Source organism: Dendrobates tinctorius, unplaced genomic scaffold, assembly GCF_039654945.1.
Source record: "Dendrobates tinctorius isolate UK_male_01 unplaced genomic scaffold, ASM3965494v1 ptg000158l, whole genome shotgun sequence".
NCBI classification, from domain to species: Eukaryota; Metazoa; Chordata; class Amphibia; order Anura; family Dendrobatidae; genus Dendrobates; species Dendrobates tinctorius.
The window spans coordinates 31220545-31243210 of NW_027361825.1; the positions used below are offsets into that span (position 1 = coordinate 31220545).

The 22666-nt window shown below is 47.6% G+C and overlaps 1 pseudogene; it reads left to right on the top strand.

Moving 5' to 3' along the window:
- LOC141051641 (cytochrome P450 2G1-like) overlaps window positions 1-22666 on the top strand; it is a 67856-nt pseudogene that overhangs the window by 13828 nt on the left and 31362 nt on the right.

Consider the following 22666-nt stretch of genomic DNA (forward strand, 5'->3'; position numbering starts at 1 on the left):
TCTTTTGGAGTTTTGTGTGAAATTATATCCGATTTGCCTTTTTTTCCTCTTTTTTTTGTGTTGCTCCAATACACACAAAAAATAAACATGTACATAAAAAACATGTTATAATGTTCAATAATTTTCTTAGAGAAATACTTTATTTTCTGGAACAACTTCAAGGGTGCCAACTAGAGTTGAGCGAAACGGGTCGAAAAAATTCAAAAGTCGCCGACTTTTGGCAAAGTCGGGTTTCATGAAACGAAACCTGACCCTAGGATGAGGTCGGCCACTAGGTCGGCGACTTACGCGCCAAAGTCGCGTTTCAAAAGTTTGTTTTGCGCTCTTTTTCAGCCAATCAGGATCCACGGACACTGTGGGCAACGTGATGACATAGGCACGGGTCACCACCATCTTTCAGAAGGGCATGCAAGTGATTGGCTTGCTTTGGTGGGCGTCACAGGGGGTATAAAAGGGCGTGCACGCCGACCGCCATCTTACTTCTGCCGATCTTAGTATAGGGAGAGGTTGCTGCTGATTCTGTAGGGAGAGCGTTAGGCAGGGAAGAAGACAAAAAAACTGCTTCTGCTGCTAGCGATTTGGCCTGCACAACACACCAGTCACTGTGTGTGCAGTGCAAGGGGAGGCTATATAGTGGTGTATCAGTGGTGTTGGTTGTTGGGCTGCCTTTTAAGGCTTCCTGACAGGCTGGCATTGCTGTTTACCCACTGCTCCGCAAACTGCTTTTTTAAAAGCAATCCCAATTTTTTTTTTTTGTCCTGCTGAGAAGAAAAAAAAGCTGCTTCTGCTGCTAGCAATTTGGCCTGCACAACACACCAGTCACTGTGTGTGCAGTGCAAGGGGAGGCTATATAGTGGTGTATCAGTGGTGTTGGTTGTTGGGCTGCCTTTTAAGGCTTCCTGACAGGCTGGCATTGCTGTTTACCCACTGCTCCGCAAACTGCTTTTTTAAAAGCAATCCCAATTTTTTTTTTTTGTCCTGCTGAGAAGAAAAAAAAGCTGCTTCTGCTGCTAGCAATTTGGCCTGCACAACACACCAGTCACTGTGTGTGCAGTGCAAGGGGAGGCTATATAGTGGTGTATCAGTGGTGTTGGTTGTTGGGCTGCCTTCTAAGGCTTCCTGACAGGCTGGCATTGCTGTTTACCCACTGCTCCGCAAACTGCTTTTTTAAAAGCAATCCAATCTCCCTTATCCTCTAGTCACTTTTGTCACAGCTGTGCCATCGAGCCTGTCACATAGCACTCAGATATTCATTGGGCCTCACACAATCCAAAAGTGTCCAGTGTCCAAAAGTGTGTGCAGAGATTCAAAATCTCCCTTATCCTCTAGTCACTTTTGTCACAGCAGTGCCATCGAGCCTGTCACATAGTGCTCAGATATCAGTGGGCCTCACACAATCCAAAAGTGTCCAGTGTCCAAAAGTGTGTGCAGAGATTCAAAATCTCACTTATTCTCTAGTCACTTAGGTCACAGCTGTGCCATCGAGCCTGTCACATAGCGCTCAGATATCAGTGGGCCTCACACAATCCAAAAGTGTCCAGTGTCCAAAAGTGTGTGCAGATATTCAAAATCTCCCTTATCCTCTAGTCACTTTTGTCACAGCAGTGCCATCGAGCCTGTCACATAGTGCTCAGATATCAGTGGGCCTCACACAATCCAAAAGTGTCCACTGTCCACAAGTGTGTGCAGAAATTCAAAATCTCCCTTATCCTCTAGTCACTTTTGTCACAGCTGTGCCATCGAGCCTGTCACATAGCGCTCAGATATCAGTGGGCCTCACACAATCCAAAAGTGTCCAGTGTCCAAAAGTGTGTGCAGATATTCAAAATCTCCCTTATCCTCTAGTCACTTTTGTCACAGCAGTGCCATCGAGCCTGTCACATAGCGCTCAGATATCAGTGGGCCTCACACAATCCAAAAGTGTCCAGTGTCCAAAAGTGTGTGCAGATATTCAAAATCTCCCTTATCCTCTAGTCACTTTTGTCACAGCAGTGCCATCGAGCCTGTCACGTAGCGCTCAGATATGAGTGGGCCTCACACAATCCAAAAGTGTCCAGTGTCCAAAAGTGTGTGCAGATATTCAAAATCTCCCTTATCCTCTAGTCACTTTTGTCACAGCAGTGCCATCGAGCCTGTCACATAGCGCTCAGATATCAGTGGGCCTCACACAATCCAAAAGTGTCCAGTGTCCAAAAGTGTGTGCAGATATTCAAAATCTCCCTTATCCTCTAGTCACTTTTGTCACAGCAGTGCCATCGAGCCTGTCACATAGCGCTCAGATATCAGTGGGCCTCACACAATCCAAAAGTGTCCACTGTCCACAAGTGTGTGCAGAAATTCAAAATCTCCCTTATCCTCTAGTCACTTTTGTCATAGCTGTGCCATCGAGCCTGTCACATAGCGCTCAGATATCAGTGGGCCTCACACAATCCAAAAGTGTCCAGTGTCCAAAAGTGTGTGCAGATATTCAAAATCTCCCTTATCCTCTAGTCACTTTTGTCACAGCAGTGCCATCGAGCCTGTCACATAGCGCTCAGATATCATTGGGCCTCACACAATCCAAAAGTGTCCAGTGTCCAAAAGTGTGTGCAGATATTCAAAATCTCCCTTATCCTCTAGTCACTTTTGTCACAGCAGTGCCATCGAGCCTGTCACATAGCGCTCAGATATCAGTGGGCCTCACACAATCCAAAAGTGTCCAGTGTCCAAAAGTGTGTGCAGATATTCAAAATCTCCCTTATCCTCTAGTCACTTTTGTCACAGCAGTGCCATCGAGCCTGTCACATAGCGCTCAGATATCAGTGGGCCTCACACAATCCAAAAGTGTCCAGTGTCCAAAAGTGTGTGCAGATATTCAAAATCTCCCTTATCCTCTAGTCACTTTTGTCACAGCAGTGCCATCGAGCCTGTCACATAGCGCTCAGATATCAGTGGGCCTCACACAATCCAAAAGTGTCCAGTGTCCAAAAATGTGTGTGCAGATATTCAAAATCTCCCTTTTCCTCTAGTCACTTTTGTCACAGCAGTGCCATCGAGCCTGTCACATAGCGCTCAGATATCAGTGGGCCTCACACAATCCAAAAGTGTCCAGTGTCCAAAAGTGTGTGAATATATTCAAAATCTCCCTTATCCTCTAGTCACTTTTGTCACAGCAGTGCCATCGAGCCTGTCACATAGCGCTCAAATATCAGTGGGCCTCACACAATCCAAAAGTGTCCACTGTCCACAAGTGTGTGCAGAAATTTAAAATCTCCCTTATCCTCTAGTCACTTTTGTCACAGCTGTGCCATCGAGCCTGTCACATAGCGCTCAGATATCAGTGGGCCTCACACAATCCAAAAGTGTCCAGTGTCCAAAAGTGTGTGCAGATATTCAAAATCTCCCTTATCCTCTAGTCACTTTTGTCACAGCAGTGCCATCGAGCCTGTCACATAGCGCTCAGATATCAGTGGGCCTCACACAATCCAAAAGTGTCCAGTGTCCAAAAGTGTGTGCAGATATTCAAAATCTCCCTTATCCTCTAGTCGCTTTTGTCACAGCAGTGCCATCGAGCCTGTCACATAGCGCTCAGATATCAGTGGGCCTCACACAATCCAAAAGTGTCCAGTGTCCAAAAGTGTGTGCATATATTCAAAATCTCCCTTATCCTCTAGTCACTTTTGTCACAGCAGTGCCATCGAGCCTGTCACATAGCGCTCAGATATCAGTGGGCCTCACACAATCCAAAAGTGTCCAGTGTCCAAAAGTGTGTGCAGATATTCAAAATCTCCCTTATCCTCTAGTCACTTTTGTCACAGCAGTGCCATCGAACCTGTCACATAGTGCTCAGATATCAGTGGGCCTCACACAATCCAAAAGTGTCCACTGTCCACAAGTGTGTGCAGAAATTCAAAATCTCCCTTATCCTCTAGTCACTTTTGTCACAGCTGTGCCATCGAGCCTGTCACATAGCGCTCAGATATCAGTGGGCCTCACACAATCCAAAAGTGTCCAGTGTCCAAAAGTGTGTGCAGATATTCAAAATCTCCCTTATCCTCTAGTCACTTTTGTCACAGCAGTGCCATCGAGCCTGTCACATAGCGCTCAGATATCAGTGGGCCTCACACAATCCAAAAGTGTCCAGTGTCCAAAAGTGTGTGCAGATATTCAAAATCTCCCTTATCCTCTAGTCACTTTTGTCACAGCAGTGCCATCGAGCCTGTCACATAGCGCTCAGATATCAGTGGGCCTCACACAATCCAAAAGTGTCCACTGTCCACAAGTGTGTGCAGAAATTCAAAATCTCCCCTTCCCTATAGACACCTTGTACCTTGTTTTACATTACTATATAGTTTGTTGGATTTTGTCTACATTTCTACCAAAAATGAGGAAGGCTGGTGGAAGAGGCCGTGGAATTGGGCGGGGGTTGGCAGCTGGTAATGATGGTGTTGGTGGTGGATCTGATGGTAGTGGCAAGAGCAAAATAGGACCGAATGCAGGAGGTGCTGACCCTGCGTCATCGTCTGGCTACATAAGGCCTCGAACGCTTAGTTTTCTAGGAGTTGGCAAACCGCTTTTAAAGCCAGAGCATCAGGAAAAAGTTTTGTCTTACATTGCTGACTCAGCCTCCAGCTCTATCGCCTCCTCTTCTTCAGTTGTAAAAAGTAAAAGCACTGAGTCGTCATTGGAGGCTCATGTTCATGAACCACACCTTTCCTTGTGTCCTTCACCCCAACCAAGATTGAAGGATGACGCAGGCCATACTACTGATTACTCCATGGAGCTGTTTTCACATACCATGCCTGGATTATCAAGTCAAATGGTGAATTACCCAGGCCAAGATGAATCTGACATGGAGTGCACTGATGCACAGCCGCTGATGGATGATTCTGCTGGTACATTCACTCAGAGCACTACATTGTCCTCGCAGTGTACAGAGCCAGATTCTGACCCTGATGAGACTCAGGTGCCCCTTCCCGCACACTATACCACCATACACGGTGACACAGAGGAAGGTGCACATGACATAGAAGAGGAGGTGATGGATGACCCAGTTGTTGACCCAGATTGGCATCCATTGGGGGAAGAGGGTGCTGCTTCCAATAGCTCAGATGAGGAGCATCCACAGCAGACATCGACATCGCAACAGCTGTTATCTGGCAGGCCCGGAGCACTCCAAAGACAGGTTCCAAACATCAAAAGAGTTGCTGGACAGCTTGTCCAGAGGGTCAAAAGATCACAGCGTGCTAGGCCGCAAAATGTCTGCCAAAGTAGGAAGAGTGCAGTGTGGCACTTTTTTGAACAAAATCCTCATGATCAGGCCAAGGTTATCTGTAAGAAGTGCGCAAAGACCTTTAGCCGAGGGAAAAATCTGAAAAATTTGAATACCGGTTGCATGCTTAGACATTTAACCCAGCATGCACTTGCAAGCGTGGACACAACACCAAACCTCAAGTGCCACATGTGCAACTGATCACAACGAAGGTAGTCAGCAACGCTACATTGTTTCCCCCACTGTAAGCCCACCGGTTAGCACAGCAGCAAATGTTGAGGTGTCGTTGCAAGACCACAGCAGTCAGGGAATCCCACTGTTATATCAACAAAATACTGATTCTAGGCCATCAGAAAGAACACCAACTCCATCACCATCATCAACCCTCTCTCAGTCCGCCCTGTCCACCGCTACTTCCACCATATGCAGCTCTCAAGTCCAGCTCACCCTCCCAGACACTATGAGTAGGCCAAGAAAGTACTCAGTCTCTCATCCGCGTACACTGGGTTTGAACGCCCACATTGCCAAACTAATCTCGTTTGAGATGATGCCCTTTCGGTTGGTGGAAAGCACAGCTTTCCGCGAACTCATGGCCTATGCAGTACCACGCTATGACCTACCCAGTCGCCACTTCTTCTCTTGCAAAGCCATCCCAGCCCTCCACCATCATGTAAAAGACCGCATTGTCCATGCACTCAAGCAGTCAGTGAGCGGAAAGGTGCACCTCACAACTGATGCATGGTCCAGTCGGCATGGCCAGGGCCGTTACGTGTCCATCACTGTGCACTGGGTTAATGTGGTGGATGCAGGGTCCACAGGGGACAGCGGTGGTGGGACAGTGCTGCCTAGCCCACGGTATAGGAAACAGTTGGCTGTAGGCGTTCGACCCTCCTCCTCCTCCTCCACCTCCTCCAGAAGCGAAAGCTCGTCCACAGAGCGCAGTCGTACGAGCACTCCATCTGCAGCTGCCACTGTTGCACACGATGTGTCCCCCTATCGAGCAGCTAGTGGAAAGCGTCAGCAGGCTGTGTTGCAGATGATGTGTTTGGGCGACAGACACACCGCCGAGGTGCTGGCCGAGTACTTGAAGCGACAAACTGAGTCATGGCTGGGCAGTGTACATCTTGAGGCAGGCAAGGTAGTTAGTGATAACGGCCGTAATTTTGTGGCAGCCATAGCCCTTTCAAAACTCAGCCACATACCTTGCTTGGCTCACACCTTGAACCTGGTGGTGCAGTGCTTCCTCAAAAATTATCCGGAGTTAACAGCCCTGCTCCAGAAGGTGCGAATACTGTGCGCGCACATCCGCCGGTCGCCTGTACACTCCGTTCGTATGCAGAAGCTGCAGCGATTGCTCCACCTTCCCAACCACCGCCTCATTATCGACATTGCAACAAGGTGGAACTCCACCCTGCACATAGTGGAGCGGCTGTGCGAGCAGAGGCAGGCCATAATGCATTTGTGGGAGGATACACGGTCAGGCACTTTGAGAGCAGACATGGAGTTGACAGGTGTGCAGTGGTCGAAGCTGAAAGACCTTTGTAAAGTCCTTCATTGTTTTGAGGAATGCACACGGCTGGTAAGCGCAGACGACGCCATCCTAAGCATGAGCATCCCACTTATGCGTCTGCTCATGCAAACTTTGACGCACCTTAAGGAGCAGGCGTCTGCAGCCAATGTTGATGAGGAGGAAGAGGAGGAGGGAATCCTTGATGACATTCAGCCATTGTCTGCTCAGGGACCTCTCCTGGACGAGGTGGAGGAAGAAGAGGAGGAGGAGGAGGATGATGGGGATGATTACTTAGGGGAGGAGGATGCATCTCGTGGGGCAAGTGAAAATGTTGGCGTGGCAAGGTCTGGTACAGGGTTTGTGCGTGACTGGAGGGATGTGGATTTGCCAGAAAGTGCTCCTCCACCCAGCACTCGCAGTGCATCATTGACACCGGGAACATTGGCCCACATGTCAGATTATGCCTTGCGGATCCTAAAAAGGGACCACCGCATTGCCAAAATGATGAACGATGACGACTACTGGTTGGCCAGCATCCTGGATCCACGCTATAAAGGCAAATTACAAAACATCATGCCACAGGAGAACCTTGACCTAATATTGGCTAATAAACAAGCAACTCTGGTAAATCGGTTGCTTGAGGCATTCCCAGCACACAGCAGCGGTGATGGTTCTCACACGAGCCGTACGGGCCGGGGGCAGCTTGGCAGAGGTGTTCGTGGTGCACACAGCAGAAGTGGCGTTGGAGACAGGGGTTTCATGACAATGTTGTGGACTGATTTTTCAAATACCGCTCACACAACTGGTAATACTGCATCGATGGAAAGTGACAGGAGACAGCAGTTGTCAACTATGGTAACAAACTACTTTTCCTCCCATATCGATGTTCTCCCACACAGGTCATTCCCCTTTGACTATTGGGCCGCTAAACTGGACACCTGGCCTGAATTGGCCCAATATGCCTTACAGGAGCTCGCTTGCCCAGCTGCAAGTGTGCTATCGGAAAGAGTCTTCAGTGCAGCTGGATCAATCCTGACAGAAAAAAGGACCCGTCTGTCAACCCAAAATGTGGATGATCTAACCTTCATTAAAATGAACCACGCATGGGTTTCCAAGGATTTTGTCCCACCTTCCCCTGATGACACATAGGGTGACAGAAAAATGGCTTGCTTTGGTCCACCTCTTCCTGGTACTTCACCTATTTCGCCTTTTGCATCAGCTGAATGTCCTACATCAACATATGCCACTTTCTAAAACTCCCTAACTGTGCTGCCTCCCCCCCCCATGGCCGGGGTCACCACCTACCACACGACACCGTGCGAGTGCCGTTGCCCTGGACAGGTGGGTAGGCCGACTCTTGGGCGCGGGCACTGGCACAGGGTCCCTCATAGTGCAATCAAGTGTCTCTGACGGTGGTGGTGCACACCCGCCGTCAGACACACCGCTGTACTATGAGGGGCCCAGTGCCAGTACCGACGCCCACGAGTGGGGCCCCCCTTGCTTGGGCAGGGCCCCAGCATTTGCAATCTTTACCTCTCCCTGCTCCTCCGCTGTGTAATCTGGGCCGTCAAATCCATACTGTGCCTGACACCGTCTGAGCCTGCCTCCTGAGACATATATTTTGAATGTGTACGCTATCCATACATGTTATCCAGGGATACGGTACCCTTTCTAACCTTTGTGCAATCACGTGCAATCCATACTGGGCCTAACACCGTCTGAGCCTGCCTCATGCTGTATAGACATATATTTTGAATGTGTACGCTATCCATACATGTTATCCGGGGATACGGTACCCTTTCTAACCTTTGTGCAATCACGTGCAATCCATACTGGGCCTAACACCGTCTGAGCCTGCCTCCTGAGACATATATTTTGAATGTGTACGCTATCCATACATGTTATCCGGGGATACGGTACCCTTTCTAACCTTTGTGCAATCACGTGCAATCCATACTGGGCCTAACACCGTCTGAGCCTGCCTCATGCTGTATAGACATATATTTTGAATGTGTACGCTATCCATACATGTTATCCGGGGATACGGTACCCTTTCTAACCTTTGTGCAATCACGTGCAATCCATACTGGGCCTAACACCGTCTGAGCCTGCCTCCTGAGACATATATTTTGAATGTGTACGCTATCCATACATGTTATCTGGGGATACGGTACCCTTTCTCACCTTTGTGCAATCACGTGTAATCCATACTGGGCGTGAGAACGGCTGGCGAGCTGTTAAGCAAGCTACAGCACCTGTCCAGACAAGTACAGGGATTCCCTAGCGAGGAGACTTATTTGATTGTTTTCAATGTTGGGACAGCAATGTTTCGGGAGCACTATACTCTGGAGAATGATAGATGGGGCCCACCATACACTGGAACATTCCAAAGGTGGACATCAGACACTGGAGCAGCATTTACAGGGCCCATTATACACTAGAGCATTAGAAATGGGGCCCATTATGTTTGGAGCATTATTTGGGCCCATAAGACAGTGGAGCTTCATCCATGGGGACCAACATATACTGTAGCATTATGTGGAGCTCATCATATACTGTTTCAAACATTATATGGGACCAATGATTCTGTATGGAGAAATAGATGGGCCTCGTCATGAGATGTAAAAAGTGAGGTATTTTTCATTGTACTATAACGCTATTTCTCTGCCGTATCGGAGCATGATGAGTTGTGGTATGTGTTAAAGGGGCGCTCTTTCGCCCAGGGCACATGAAAACCTGGAGCCAGCCCTCCCCCCACAGTTTGTAGCCAAATAACCCCCATTTTTCAGTGCGTAACTTGTATTATGAAGTTAATTAAGGTTGACAAGCTTAAGAAAGAAGAATTGATGCTTTTGGCATTCAAATGGGCACTGTAGGTGTGTTTCCTGTCCTCCTCTCACTGCCGACTTTTATTCCCCATTGACTTACATTGGGTTTCGTGTTTCGGGACGACCCCGACTTTTCCCTATAATCGGACGATCTTGCTCAACCCGACTTTTGGAAAAGTCGGGTTTCACGAAACGAAACGCGACCCTAAAAAACCAAAAGACGCTCAACTCTAGTGCCAACACTTTCAGTGCAAAGGTTGAGAGTTGAGGGGCCCTAAAAGTCTCCTGACCCCGTATGAAAAGACGATTACTACTAAAAACCTGAGTTAGTTGAGGGCCCTGTTGAAGATTTATCATTGGGTGCCACAAGTTTCAAGTTATGCCACTGCTGACCACTACTGGTTTAAGTTTAAAAATAAGCAAATAAGTTGAAAATTTCAGATTCACTTTCCATCGCCAAATCAAATTGTCTTAGGATAGCTTTAATTCCATGTCAAAGCCTCTTTTAAAATTTTGACAATTTCACAGATGGCAAGAACATATGGCCCCATTTATACTGCCTACTTTGGCACACGACATATTGTAGTTCTCAGTGGATACCAGATTATAAAAGAAGCACTCGTTGACATGGGAGATGTATTTTTGAATCGTGGAGCAATTCCATTGGTGGAATGTATTTTCAGTCATGCTGGTAAGTCATAAATTATCAGATTGGATATAATACCGACTGTAGAATTGTAAGCTACTGTCTTAGATATTGATGTCTGACATCTATTATAGGTGTATAATAATAGATGGACTGAGAGTGGTCTGATCCACTGAGCCATAAAAGTTATATGGTCACTGTTAGTTCAACAAACTTTGCATCAATCAAAATATGCTTCTTTCTCCAATGATGAGCAACTTCTTCTCCACTTTTGCCTGCCTCAACTAATCATTCATTTAAAATATGGCTAAAATCTATATTGATCAAAATGAGACAGTCTGACAGCTCACTGAAAGATCAGATTACAGTTCCTATTGCAGTCTATGGTTACTAGACGAGAAAAGTGAGAAGCAGAATGAAAGAAAGAGGTTCATACAGCCATAAAATATTGTTGTTTTCTAATAAATGTTTTATCTCATCCCAGTGTTGGATCCACAGTTACACTGCTCAGTACTGCTGTATAATGTCCTCCATTCTACTACTGCTTCTGAACATGTGCTAAATAGAGAAAGGAGAACAGGAGCCTACATTTATTTTTTGCACAAAAGAAGGAAATTTTCAGCTCACCCCTCTTCACTCCTTATCACACCTCCGACGCACGGAAACACCCTGACCCGGGTGTATAGTGCATGCACAACATAGAAAAAGATTTTCCAGCGTCTCCAGGAGATAAAATAACAATTGCTTTATTGAGAATATAAAATCTTCTTACCATCAAGTAAAAACAACATAAAGAGGCATATGGAGGGGAGCACTATCCTACGCGTTTCACCCTGAAAGGGCTTAATCATGGAATGCGTAAAAAAGGGTCTCCAAACAGATATTTAAGTGCAAAACATGTCAAGAAAACAGGTGATTCAATTAGGTGAAAAACACACCCATTACATTTAACATGGACAAAACCAAATTTGAAAAAAGTGTACAATACATGGAAACCAACACATACGAAGGGTATAATGATAAACAGATCATCAAAAAAAAAAAAAAATTTTTTTATATATATATATCACATATAAAGCAGATAAAAAACCATATAGGTATTTAAAGGAAGCCATAATGTACTCTGATAGTGTTATAACAAGGATCTTATAATTTGCGGACAATTTGTACATAGCTTATTATCAAATGTATTCTGATAGTGTTATAACAAGGATATTATAATTTACGAACAATTTGTACAAGGATATTATAATTTGCGAACAATTTGTACATAGCTTGTTATCAAAAGGTGGGAATTGATTGCAAATCTTTAATAAACAACTTAAATCTTATTTCTTGGCATGATGATTATATGTGGCTGACCTGTGATATTGTCAGTCTATAATCGTCTATACCACATTATGTAGCCATTGATTGTTTCCAGATGTTTCTCAGAAAGCATAGTTATTATCCCTTACAGACTCAAAACTTCATTATTACAGCTATTAATTTTTTGTTGACACATAATTACTTTTCTTTTGATGGGGAATTTTTTCTTCAGAAGTGTGGCGTTAGCATGGGAGGTAAATTTTCCCCCTCCCTTGCCAACATTGTGGTCGCCATTTTTGAAGAACTTTACATTTTATCCTTGTTATAACGCTATCAGAATACATTTGATAATAAGCTACGTACAAATTGTCCGCAAATTATAAGATTCTTGTTATAACACTATCAGAGTACATTATGGCTTCCTTTAAATACCTATATGTTTTTTTATCTGCTTTATATGTGATATATATATATATATATATATATATATATATATATATATAATTTTTTTTTTGATGATCTGTTTATCATTATACCCTTCGCATGTGTTGGTTTCCATGTATTGTACACTTTTTTCAAATTTGGTTTTGTCCATGTTAAATGTAATGGGTGTGTTTTTCACCTAATTGAATCACCTGTTTTCTTGACATGTTTTGCACTTAAATATCTGTTTGGAGACCCTTTTTTACGCATTCCATGATTAAGCCCTTTCAGGGTGAAACGCGTAGGATAGTGCTCCCCTCCATATGCCTCTTTATGTTGTTTTTACTTGATGGTAAGAAGATTTTATATTCTCAATAAAGCAATTGTTATTTTATCTCCTGGAGACGCTGGAAAATCTTTTTCTATGTTGTGCATACATTTATTTTTTGTGCTATGTATGAGAAACATCATAGCACAAAGTCTTCACTCACTGCTAGTGAGTCACTAGCTCAGACACAACTGAAAGTTGAGCTATAGTTTACATAGGGGAAAACTGGTGAAAAGCAGAATGCATGGACACATAAAAGCTTATTATGACCAGTTCATCATAATTACTAGTGAGGAAAGTGTCTGATAAAGCTTGAATGTGGCAGTTTGCTTGAAATTTTGACAAGAAATTTGATTTGCATGAAAATATTTTAATGGGAATTGAATATTTTAATCCTTGCTGAAACACATCCATTAATTTTTTTATTGGTAAAATCTGGGTTAATATATATAGGGTGATTTAGGTGCAGTCATACACTCGTCAATCACTGTTTTCCCCGGTTTCCAGTGGCGCTTTGGTCCTTATCATTGTCATGTGGCAATTATTCCAAATTGCCAGTTCATATCGAGCTCCATGGGCTCACATTGTAATGGCTCATTCAGACATCTGGCAAATCAATCTGAGATCAAACTGCAATGCATGGACTCAACATGACTATCTCAACCCGAGCATGACAGCCTCATAGAATTACATGAAGCTGTCATGCTTTGGTCAGGAGATCCGAGGTCAGTCTGTGCATTGCCGTTCGGTACTGGTGCCGTCACTGTTTACCATCAGTGTGTCATCCGCATGTCCTTTTTTTCCATAAGCGTGTGCAATCAGTGTTTTTCTGGTTTGAATAAAGAAAAAAAGAAACTATAAAGCTTCTTCTCTACTTTGCAATGTCAAACACGGAGAGCACATGGATGCCTTCCATTTTCTATATGTGTTTTTCACGGACCCATAGACTTGTATAGGTCCTTATCATCCGTGCTGCCGATATGTCTCCGTGTGTGTTGCACATACACATTGTTCCTGTAAATACATGGACATGTGCATAACAGAATAGGTTATAATGGGTACGTGTTCTATCCATGAGATAAAAAGGATATAACACATACTGAAAGCCTGGAAGTGTGAGTGAGGTCTAATGCTATACTTAGGCCACTGTGCTTGGCTTCTCCTGAAATGTGTTGAAGGGGATTTTAGTTATTAAAAGTTACCAACTATCCACATGATAGGTTTATAGGTTATCCAATAAACTAATGCTGTTCTATCTGCTGCAACCCACAACTTTTTCACACCCTCAAACCACACGCTGTTTCACACTGGTCTGCTTCCGCTGGTGCTGATATCTCCAACAGGCACACTGTTCATAATGTTCTGTCTATATTATGCTGTTGTTGCCAGAGCTTGCAGTCCTTGTCTTATACATCTCTTGCCTGTCCATCATATCATATACTCTGCTGTTGCTACCACTACCACTACAAAGTCACAAATCTCCTGTCCGTTGTGTTCTCTATTTATACTACGCTGCAAGCCTGACATGCCCTTGTCTGTCCTATCATACTCTATAGCAGTGTTCCCCAACTCCAGTCCTCGAGCCACCAACGCCTCATGTTTTCACAGGGTTTCCTTAGTATGGCCCATGTGATAACTGTAGTACCTGCATAGGCAATAATTCCATCACCTGGGCCATACTAAGGAAATCCTGAAAACATGACCTATTGGTGGCTCTTGACGACTGGAGTTGGGGAACACTGCTCTATACCATGCTGCTGCTTCTAAGTTCATCTCATGCCTATCCATTGTTTTCAATCTTCTGATGGGATGTTCTGAGATGTTGTGCGTGCTCCAAATTAAATTGTAAAATTCAAATATGTGTATGAAGACCTACGCAGATGCATGGAGCATTAAAGCAGATCTGTGTTTATTACATCATCAGTCACATATATATATATATATATATATATATATATATATAGACATTTTTGGACATTCATTGTAGCAATATAATTGGCTCATCTTATCTCTAAATGTCTGCTGGCATTAGAATACATACAGTTGTGCTAAAAAAGTTTACATGGCCCAGCAGAATTTTTGCTTTATTTATTTATTGGCCTTTTTTCAGAGAATATGAATGATAACACCAACTCTAGGGATGAGCGAACATATTCGTGGGTATTCAGTACTCGGCGAATAATGCGATGCTCGCGGTACTCGGTACATAGCGAGTATTTCACTACTCACCTCGCACTACTCGGATCTCCCGGCCAGCAGTTGCCAATCGCAGTAATGCCGCAGCCTTCTTGGTTGTGGGTGGCATTACTATGATCGGCTGGCCGCCCAGCGTCATCATAGGCTATGAGTCATCATAGCCTGGCTCTAAGCCCTGCCGCCGCCATTTTCTGCACATTGCATGCAGAACACAGCAAGTGTAGGGAGAGTGTAAGCAGCTGCTAGGGAGAGTTGTGTTTTTTGGTTCAAATCATCCAGAAATCCTCTGTGAAACCCAAAAGCTCTTTTCAGAGCTGAAAGTATAAGGTCAGGGACTGAGTAGTGTCTGTTTTCCCAGCTTTTTTTGGGGTCACATTTAACCCTGCAGGACAGTTTTTTTGTGCTGTTGCGATGCTGTGTTCACAGAATCACAGCGAATAGTACACACACACGGTAATGCACAACTGACACGCAGCCAGCACCGCTGTCTTGTGTGGTGTCTGGGGTGCGTATTCTTGCCTTAAACCTCAGGGCAGTTTTTTTTCTGCTGTTGCGGTGCTGTTTGTAAAACACAAAGCAGTACTAGGCTGTAGTGCTACCTTCCACAAAGCACTAACTGCTCCTTGTTCCCCAATATCTGCATCTGAACATCTGCAACTATGGCAGAAAAATCTAAAATTCCTAAAAAGGCTGTTGTGAAGGGACAGTGACGTGGACGGGGGGTCGTTGATGCCCAACAAGGCACAGAGTCTGGGAGATCGAAGAAGGTTGATGCATCTAGTTTCCTGGTGAAATTTCCCGGTCTGGAACATAAGCGGGCCTGGAAGCCTGAAGAACAAGAGCAGATACTGTCTTGGATGGCTGATAAGGCCTCAACGAAATGTTCTAGCAGCACCCAATCGTCCATAACAAAACAGTCTGCTGTCCATACAGATAATGCTGGGTCATCCATTTCTCAACCTGTTCCTAGTTCATCACCTGGTCAGGAGTCACAGGAAACATTTGACCCCAACCTTGGGCACTCCGAGGATCTGTTTGATCCATTTCCTTGCATTGCCTCTGGCCTCTCACGGCACAACATTGAAGAGGAATGTGAGGGGGTATCGTCTGTTGATGATGGCCAAATATTTGAAACCCCACGGCCAGAAGAAGGCCACTTTCATCCACGTGATATACCGGGTGAAGAGGTGGAGGCTGATGGTGATGACACACAGTTGCCATCTGGCCAGTCACCATTATCAACACGGAAGGAGGATGACATGGATGACGAGGTGGTCGATGATGAGACCACCGATCTAACCAGGACCGTTGGCACATATAGCCAGCACAGCAGCACAGAGGATGAAGGTGGATACATAGTATCAACAAAGGCACCAAGGGCTACTGGTTTGAGCAGAGTGCTAAGTGTGTCAACTGTTGCCAAGAGAAATCCCTCTGTGCCCCAAGTCAAGGCAAGGGTGTGTTCAGCCGCTGTCTGGAAATTTTTTTATGATAGTCCTTCTGAACCAAATGTCATCTGTAGAATCTGCCATAGGAAGCTGAGCAGAGGCCAGGGAAAAGGCAACCAAAACACCACCAGTATGTGGAAACACTTGGCAGCCAAGCACCCTAGTCGGTGGGCTGAACAACAGGATACCAAATCATTGTCTGCGACTGCGGGTCAAACCACTGCCATGTCGCCTGTGATACGTATTTTCCAATCTGCTGCTGGGCAGGATGCAGGTGATCATCATACCTCTTACTCACAAGCTGCGGTTGCACAGGCACAGGCCACAACAAGCTCATCCACTTGTTTGTCCCAGGAAAGCGTCCAATTGTCCGTGCCCCAGATGTATGAAAGGATGCTTAAAATACCAAGCCATGCACTCACAAGCACAAAAAGCCATTTAGGCTTGAGCAGGCACAGTCTTTCCGTAATCTTTTGACTGTGGCTGCCCCACGATATTCAGTCCCCAGCCGGCACTATTATTCCCGGTGTGCTGTCCCAGCGTTACACCAGCACGACTTAAACAATCTAAAGCGTGCTCTCACCAACGTCGTAACTGGGAAGGTCCATCTTACAACAGACATGTGGACAAGTACTTGTGGCCAGGGATGATACATCTCTGTCATGGCACACTGGCTCAACCTGGTGGAGGGTGGGACAAAGTCTCAAACTGGACCATCTACACATATCCTACCCACACCACGAATAGCGTGCCCAACCGCAATCAGGGTTTCTCATCATATACATCTAGTCTCCCCACCTTTTCATCCTATGCTGAATTACCCTCCACATCACTCCCAAGTTGGGAGCTGTGCAGCAAAGCGGCAAAATGCTCAGCTAAAGCTGATCTGCTTAGGTGAAACACCACACACTGCAGCAGAGCTGTGGCAAGGAATAAAACAACAGACTGATCAGTGGCTCTCCCCACTGCATCTCCAACCTGGTCTGGTTGTCTGCAACAATGGCCGTAACCTGGTGGCGGCATTAAAGCTCAAGAAGCTGGTACACGTGCCATGCATGGCTCATGTGCTGAAACTAGTGGTGCAGAAATTTCTTAAAGCATACCCTGACTTGCCATACCTACTTGAGAAGGTGTGCCGTATTTGCGCCCTTTTCCACCACTCTTCAGCCGCTGTTTCCGGTCTTGCAGCGCTTCAAAAGCAATTTAATTTGCCAAACCACAGACTCATTTGCGACCTGCCAACACGGTGGAACTCAACATATCATATGTTGGCAAGGGTAATTGAGCAGCAGAGGGAACTGTAACAACCCTGCTGACATCACTGCATGGCCTCCCATCCCCCGCACACCAACTTACTTTCTGCTTCAAGCCATGCTGTGAATACTGTCTGTTGCCAGCCCTGTGCTCCATGTGCTATGCCTCGTGTTTTCCTGCTTGCTCTCCATGTTTACTGACTGTGTATAGGGGGGCGGCGCCTGAACTCTCTGGTTCTTATGCAGTCAGGGTGCATCTGGGTAATCTGTCCCTGACCAATCACCTGGAGCCCTTGACTATTTAGTTTCACCACTCCCACTGAAACATTGCCTGTGCAATGTCTAAACTCAGTTAGCTCCTTGCTGCTGAGTCAGCCAGGCCCTGTCTTGCCTTCTCTGAAGGCTCTTACTGTGTACTCTTGTGTCTTGGTACCTTGCCTAGCATTTCTCTGTCCGCCTGCCAGGAGGCAGAATATCCTGGCCCTTGAGTCTTGGTCCTTGTGTCTTTGTGTCTCTGTCTGAACTCAGTCTTACCTTTGTCTATCAGTCTCCCTTTCTCCTTGTCCGTTGCTCCCTTCCTTGCTGTGTTTTTACTTGTGTCCTCCCAGTCTGTGCATCTGCACTCTGGCAGCTTTATCTGTGCATCTGCACTCTAGCCGCTCTGTCTGCACGGCTCCTGCTGCCACTGCAGAACCTCTTGCTGCAGCTTCTCTCCACAGACCTTGTGGTTCAGCTTTGCTCCATTCCTGCTGCTGCTGCAGAACCCCTTGCTGCAGCTTCTCTCCACAGACCTTGTGGTTCTGCTTTGCTCCAGTCCTGCTGCTGCTGCAGAACCCCCTTGCTGCAGCTTCTCTCCACAGACCTTGTGGTTCTGCTTTGCTCCAGTCCTGCTGCCGCTGCAGAACCTCTTGCTGCAGCTTCTCTCCACAGACCTTGTGGTTCTGCTTTGCTCCATTCCTGCTGCGGAACCTCTTGATGCAGCTTCTCTCCACAGACCTTGTGGTTCAGCTTTGCTCTACTCCTGCTGCCGCTGCAGAACCTCTTTCTGCAGCTTCTCTCTCCACTCCTGCCTTCACCTGCACCTCCTGTGTGAACAGGTCCAAACCTGTTCCTTCTTATTTCACTCTTGCCTGCCTGCATCCATACCTGCACCTCCTGTGTGAACAGGTCCAAACCTGTTCCTTCATATTCCACGCCTGCCTGCATCCATACCTGCACCTCCTGTGTGAACAGGTCCAAACCCGTTCCTTCATATTCCACTCCTGCCTGCCTGCATCCATACCTGCTGTGTGAACAGGTCCCTACCTGTTCTGTCTCAAGCCGTGCCCGCCTGTCCTGTGTCTCAAGCCGTGCCCGCCTGTCCTGTGTCTCAAGCCGTGCCCGCCTGTCCTGTGTCTCAAGCCGTGCCCGCCTGTCCTGTGTCTCAAGCCGTGCCCGCCTGTCCTGTGTCTCAAGCCGTGCCCGCCTGTCCTGTGTCTCAAGCCGTGCCCGCCTGTCCTGTGTCTCAAGCCGTGCCTGTTTGCCCAGTGTCTCCAAGCCACGCCTGCTTGCCCTGTATCTGTCGTACCTTCTTGCCCTGTGTCTCCAAGCCACGCCTGCTTGCCCTGTATCTGTCGTACCTTCTTGCCCTGTGTCTCAGTCTGCCTGTCAGTCACATCTGTCCAAGTGACTTGTCTCCAAGTGGGATCAGCAGCCACAGCCAGACACCACCCTGGAGTGGCACCCGACAGCTATCTGCCGCACAAGCCTGACCTCACCATCAGAGGCTCCAGTGAAGACCAAGGTAGCTGTCGCAGTCACGCCCCTTCCAGGGTAGTCTGGTCTGTGGCACAGTGGGGCCACAACCCCCGGCTCACGCCATTCAGCCAAGGCGCGAGCGTGACAGTTTGCACAGGCCATGGTCCCCGCTGAGTCCCATGTCCTTCCGCTCACTGAGCGTCATGAACTCGCTCCCTGCCAGTGTGAGCCACCGGAAGAGTTTGTTCCGCGTTGTGTGGTTCCAATTGTGGAGACTTCTGAACCACTCATAGTCTCCAAGGCCATCTATGAGCAGCTCCTGGCCTACGAAGAGCACGACCCAGCAGATCCGCCTAGGTTCTATGGGGACCCCAAAGAGTGCCAAGGGTTCCTGAAAAAGTGCCTACACTACATCCTGCAGAATGCAGTTTGTTTCCCCTCTGACCGGGTCAAGGTGGCATATATCATGTCCTACCTAGCTGGTGATGCCTTGAATTGGATCTGTCCCCTTTGGGAAGCAGGGGACCCTGTCGTCATGAGCCTGGGGGCCTTCCTGGTGGCCTTCCGTAAGGTTTTCGACATGCCTCGTCCAGCTGCTCTTGAGATGTCTTCCCCTTCAAGCTTCCAGATACAGACCAGACAAGAGGTACCTATGGGTGAATCCTCTCATCCGTCTGTGACCGTCCCTGACACTCCTGTTCCTCAGCCTGCTAAGGCGGCCTCCCGTGTAAGGTCCAATAGGTCTAAGAAAAAGCAGCTGGCAAGCTTACAGCCGCAATCTGGTCTCGTGAAGGAACATCCCCACGGTCTCTGTCCTGTGAAGCCAATGACTGTTTCTCTGCCTTCTGGGAGCTTTGGTGTGTATAAACCGCCAGCCATACGGAGTCAGTGTGTCGTCTCTGTGATACAGCTCCTGAAGCCGATGTGGGCGTTGTCTCGAGGTGGCCGAGCCCTGTTGGAAAACAGTCTAGTCCTGCAAGGACAACTACAACTCCAGGTCGGAGCTTTATACATGAAGAAGTTCATCTTCCATCTACTGACTGGTATGCCCATGGGTCATTCTGAACCAGAGATCCTGATGCCCATTTATGTTTGGAGACCCAGCAAGGCACCACACTTGAAACAACCAAGGGACAAGAGGTGTCTGGTCCCCTTGCGTCGCATTCAGTCAGCAAGCTCGTCTTCTTCGCCTGGTTTGCTAGTCGCCAAGTCAAGGTGTGAGGATGCCTCTGAAGAGGGGGAGGCGGTCTCAGTCTCCTCACACATCCCCAGCGACTATACCAGTGTTCTGCTCCCAAGAGCACCCCTGCCTCTTGATTGTCTTCCCCAGGATAAAGGGCTGAAGATGGATCCAGAGTGTATGCCTTCAGCTCCCCTGTGGCCTAGGGGTGAAGGTCCCAAGACAGAGCTTCACTCATCCTCTAACCAGGATGATGTGGTCCAGTTTTTTCAGGGTAACAGGCTGAAATGGCTCCCTGTATGTATGCCTCCAGCTTCCATTTGGCAGGTGGGTGAAGAGGTTGGAACAGTGACCTACGTATCTCCGTTTCTCACCAACCGGAAGGAGGAGGTCCAATTTTTCTGGCATATCGGGCTGAAGTTGGACTCAGTGAAGGTGTCTTCTGTTTCTAGCTGGCCAGCTGATGTACGGGTCAAGTCTGAAGCTTCCAGGTCCCTGCCTTTTGCCAATTTGGAGGAAGAAGTCTTTGTACCCTCTGTGTTGGAAACTGACTCCTTTGGGCACCAAGAAACCGGGCAATCTGGGATTCCTGATGGCACACATACTCCACCCTACCTTAAAGATGTCGTGTCAGCCTGGACTGTGTGTGGTTCCATACTCCTTCTTCAGGTCATTCTGGCAGGCTTGAGGAAGAGGGGCCGTAAAGGGGGGGGTACTGTAACAACCCTGCTGACATCACTACATGGCCTCCCATCCCCCGCACACCAACTTACTTTCTGCTTCAAGCCATGCTGTGAATACTGTCTGTTGCCAGCCCTGTGCTCCATGTGCTATGCCTCGAGTTTTCCTGCTTGCTCTCCATGTTTACTGACTGTGTGTATAGGGGGGCGGCGCCTGAACTCTCTGGTTCTTATGCAGTCAGGGTGCACCTGGGTAATCTGTCCCTGACCAATCACCTGGAGCCCTTGACTATTTAGTTTCACCACTCCCACTGAAACATTGCCTGTGCAATGTCTAAACTCAGTTAGCTCCTTGCTGCTGAGTCAGCCAGGCCCTGTCTTGCCTTCTCTGAAGGCTCTTACTGTGTACTCTTGTGTCTTGGTACCTTGCCTAGCATTTCTTTGTCCGCCTGCCAGGAGGCAGAATATCCTGGCCCTTGAGTCTTGGTCCTTGTGTCTTTGTGTCTCTGTCTGAACTCAGTCTTACCTTTGTCTATCAGTCTCCCTTTCTCCTTGTCCGTGGCTCCCTTCCTTGCTGTGTTTTTCCTTGTGTCCTCCCAGTCTGTGCATCTGCACTCTGGCAGCTTTATCTGTGCATCTGCACTCTAGCCGCTCTGTCTGCACGGCTCCTGCTGCCACTGCAGAACCTCTTGCTGCAGCTTCTCTCCACAGACCTTGTGGTTCAGCTTTGCTCCATTCCTGCTGCTGCTGCAGAACCCCTTGCTGCAGCTTCTCTCCACAGACCTTGTGGTTCTGCTTTGCTCCAGTCCTGCTGCTGCTGCAGAACCCCCTTGCTGCAGCTTCTCTCCACAGACCTTGTGGTTCTGCTTTGCTCCAGTCCTGCTGCCGCTGCAGAACCTCTTGCTGCAGCTTCTCTCCACAGACCTTGTGGTTCTGCTTTGCTCCATTCCTGCTGCGGAACCTCTTGATGCAGCTTCTCTCCACAGACCTTGTGGTTCAGCTTTGCTCTACTCCTGCTGCCGCTGCAGAACCTCTTTCTGCAGCTTCTCTCTCCACTCCTGCCTTCACCTGCACCTCCTGTGTGAACAGGTCCAAACCTGTTCCTTCTTATTTCACTCTTGCCTGCCTGCATCCATACCTGCACCTCCTGTGTGAACAGGTCCAAACCTGTTCCTTCATATTCCACGCCTGCCTGCATCCATACCTGCACCTCCTGTGTGAACAGGTCCAAACCCGTTCCTTCATATTCCACTCCTGCCTGCCTGCATCCATGCCTGCTGTGTGAACAGGTCCCTACCTGTTCTGTCTCAAGCCATGCCCGCCTGTCCTGTGTCTCAAGCCGTGCCCGCCTGTCCTGTGTCTCAAGCCGTGCCCACCTGTCCTGTGTCTCAAGCCGTGCCCACCTGTCCTGTGTCTCAAGCCGTGCCCACCTGTCCTGTGTCTCAAGCCGTGCCCACCTGTCCTGTGTCTCAAGCCGTGCCTGTTTGCCCAGTGTCTCCAAGCCACGCCTGCTTGCCCTGTATCTGTCGTACCTTCTTGCCCTGTGTCTCCAAGCCACGCCTGCTTGCCCTGTATCTGTCGTACCTTCTTGCCCTGTGTCTCAGTCTGCCTGTCAGTCACATCTGTCCAAGTGACTTGTCTCCAAGTGGGATCAGCAGCCACAGCCAGACACCACCCTGGAGTGGCACCCGACAGCTATCTGCCGCACAAGCCTGACCTCACCATCAGAGGCTCCAGTGAAGACCAAGGTAGCTGTCGCAGTCACGCCCCTTCCAGGGTAGTCTGGTCTGTGGCACAGTGGGGCCACAACCCCCGGCTCGCGCCATTCAGCCAAGGCGCGAGCGTGACAGGAACTTTCTGAATACCAGCTTAAAAATG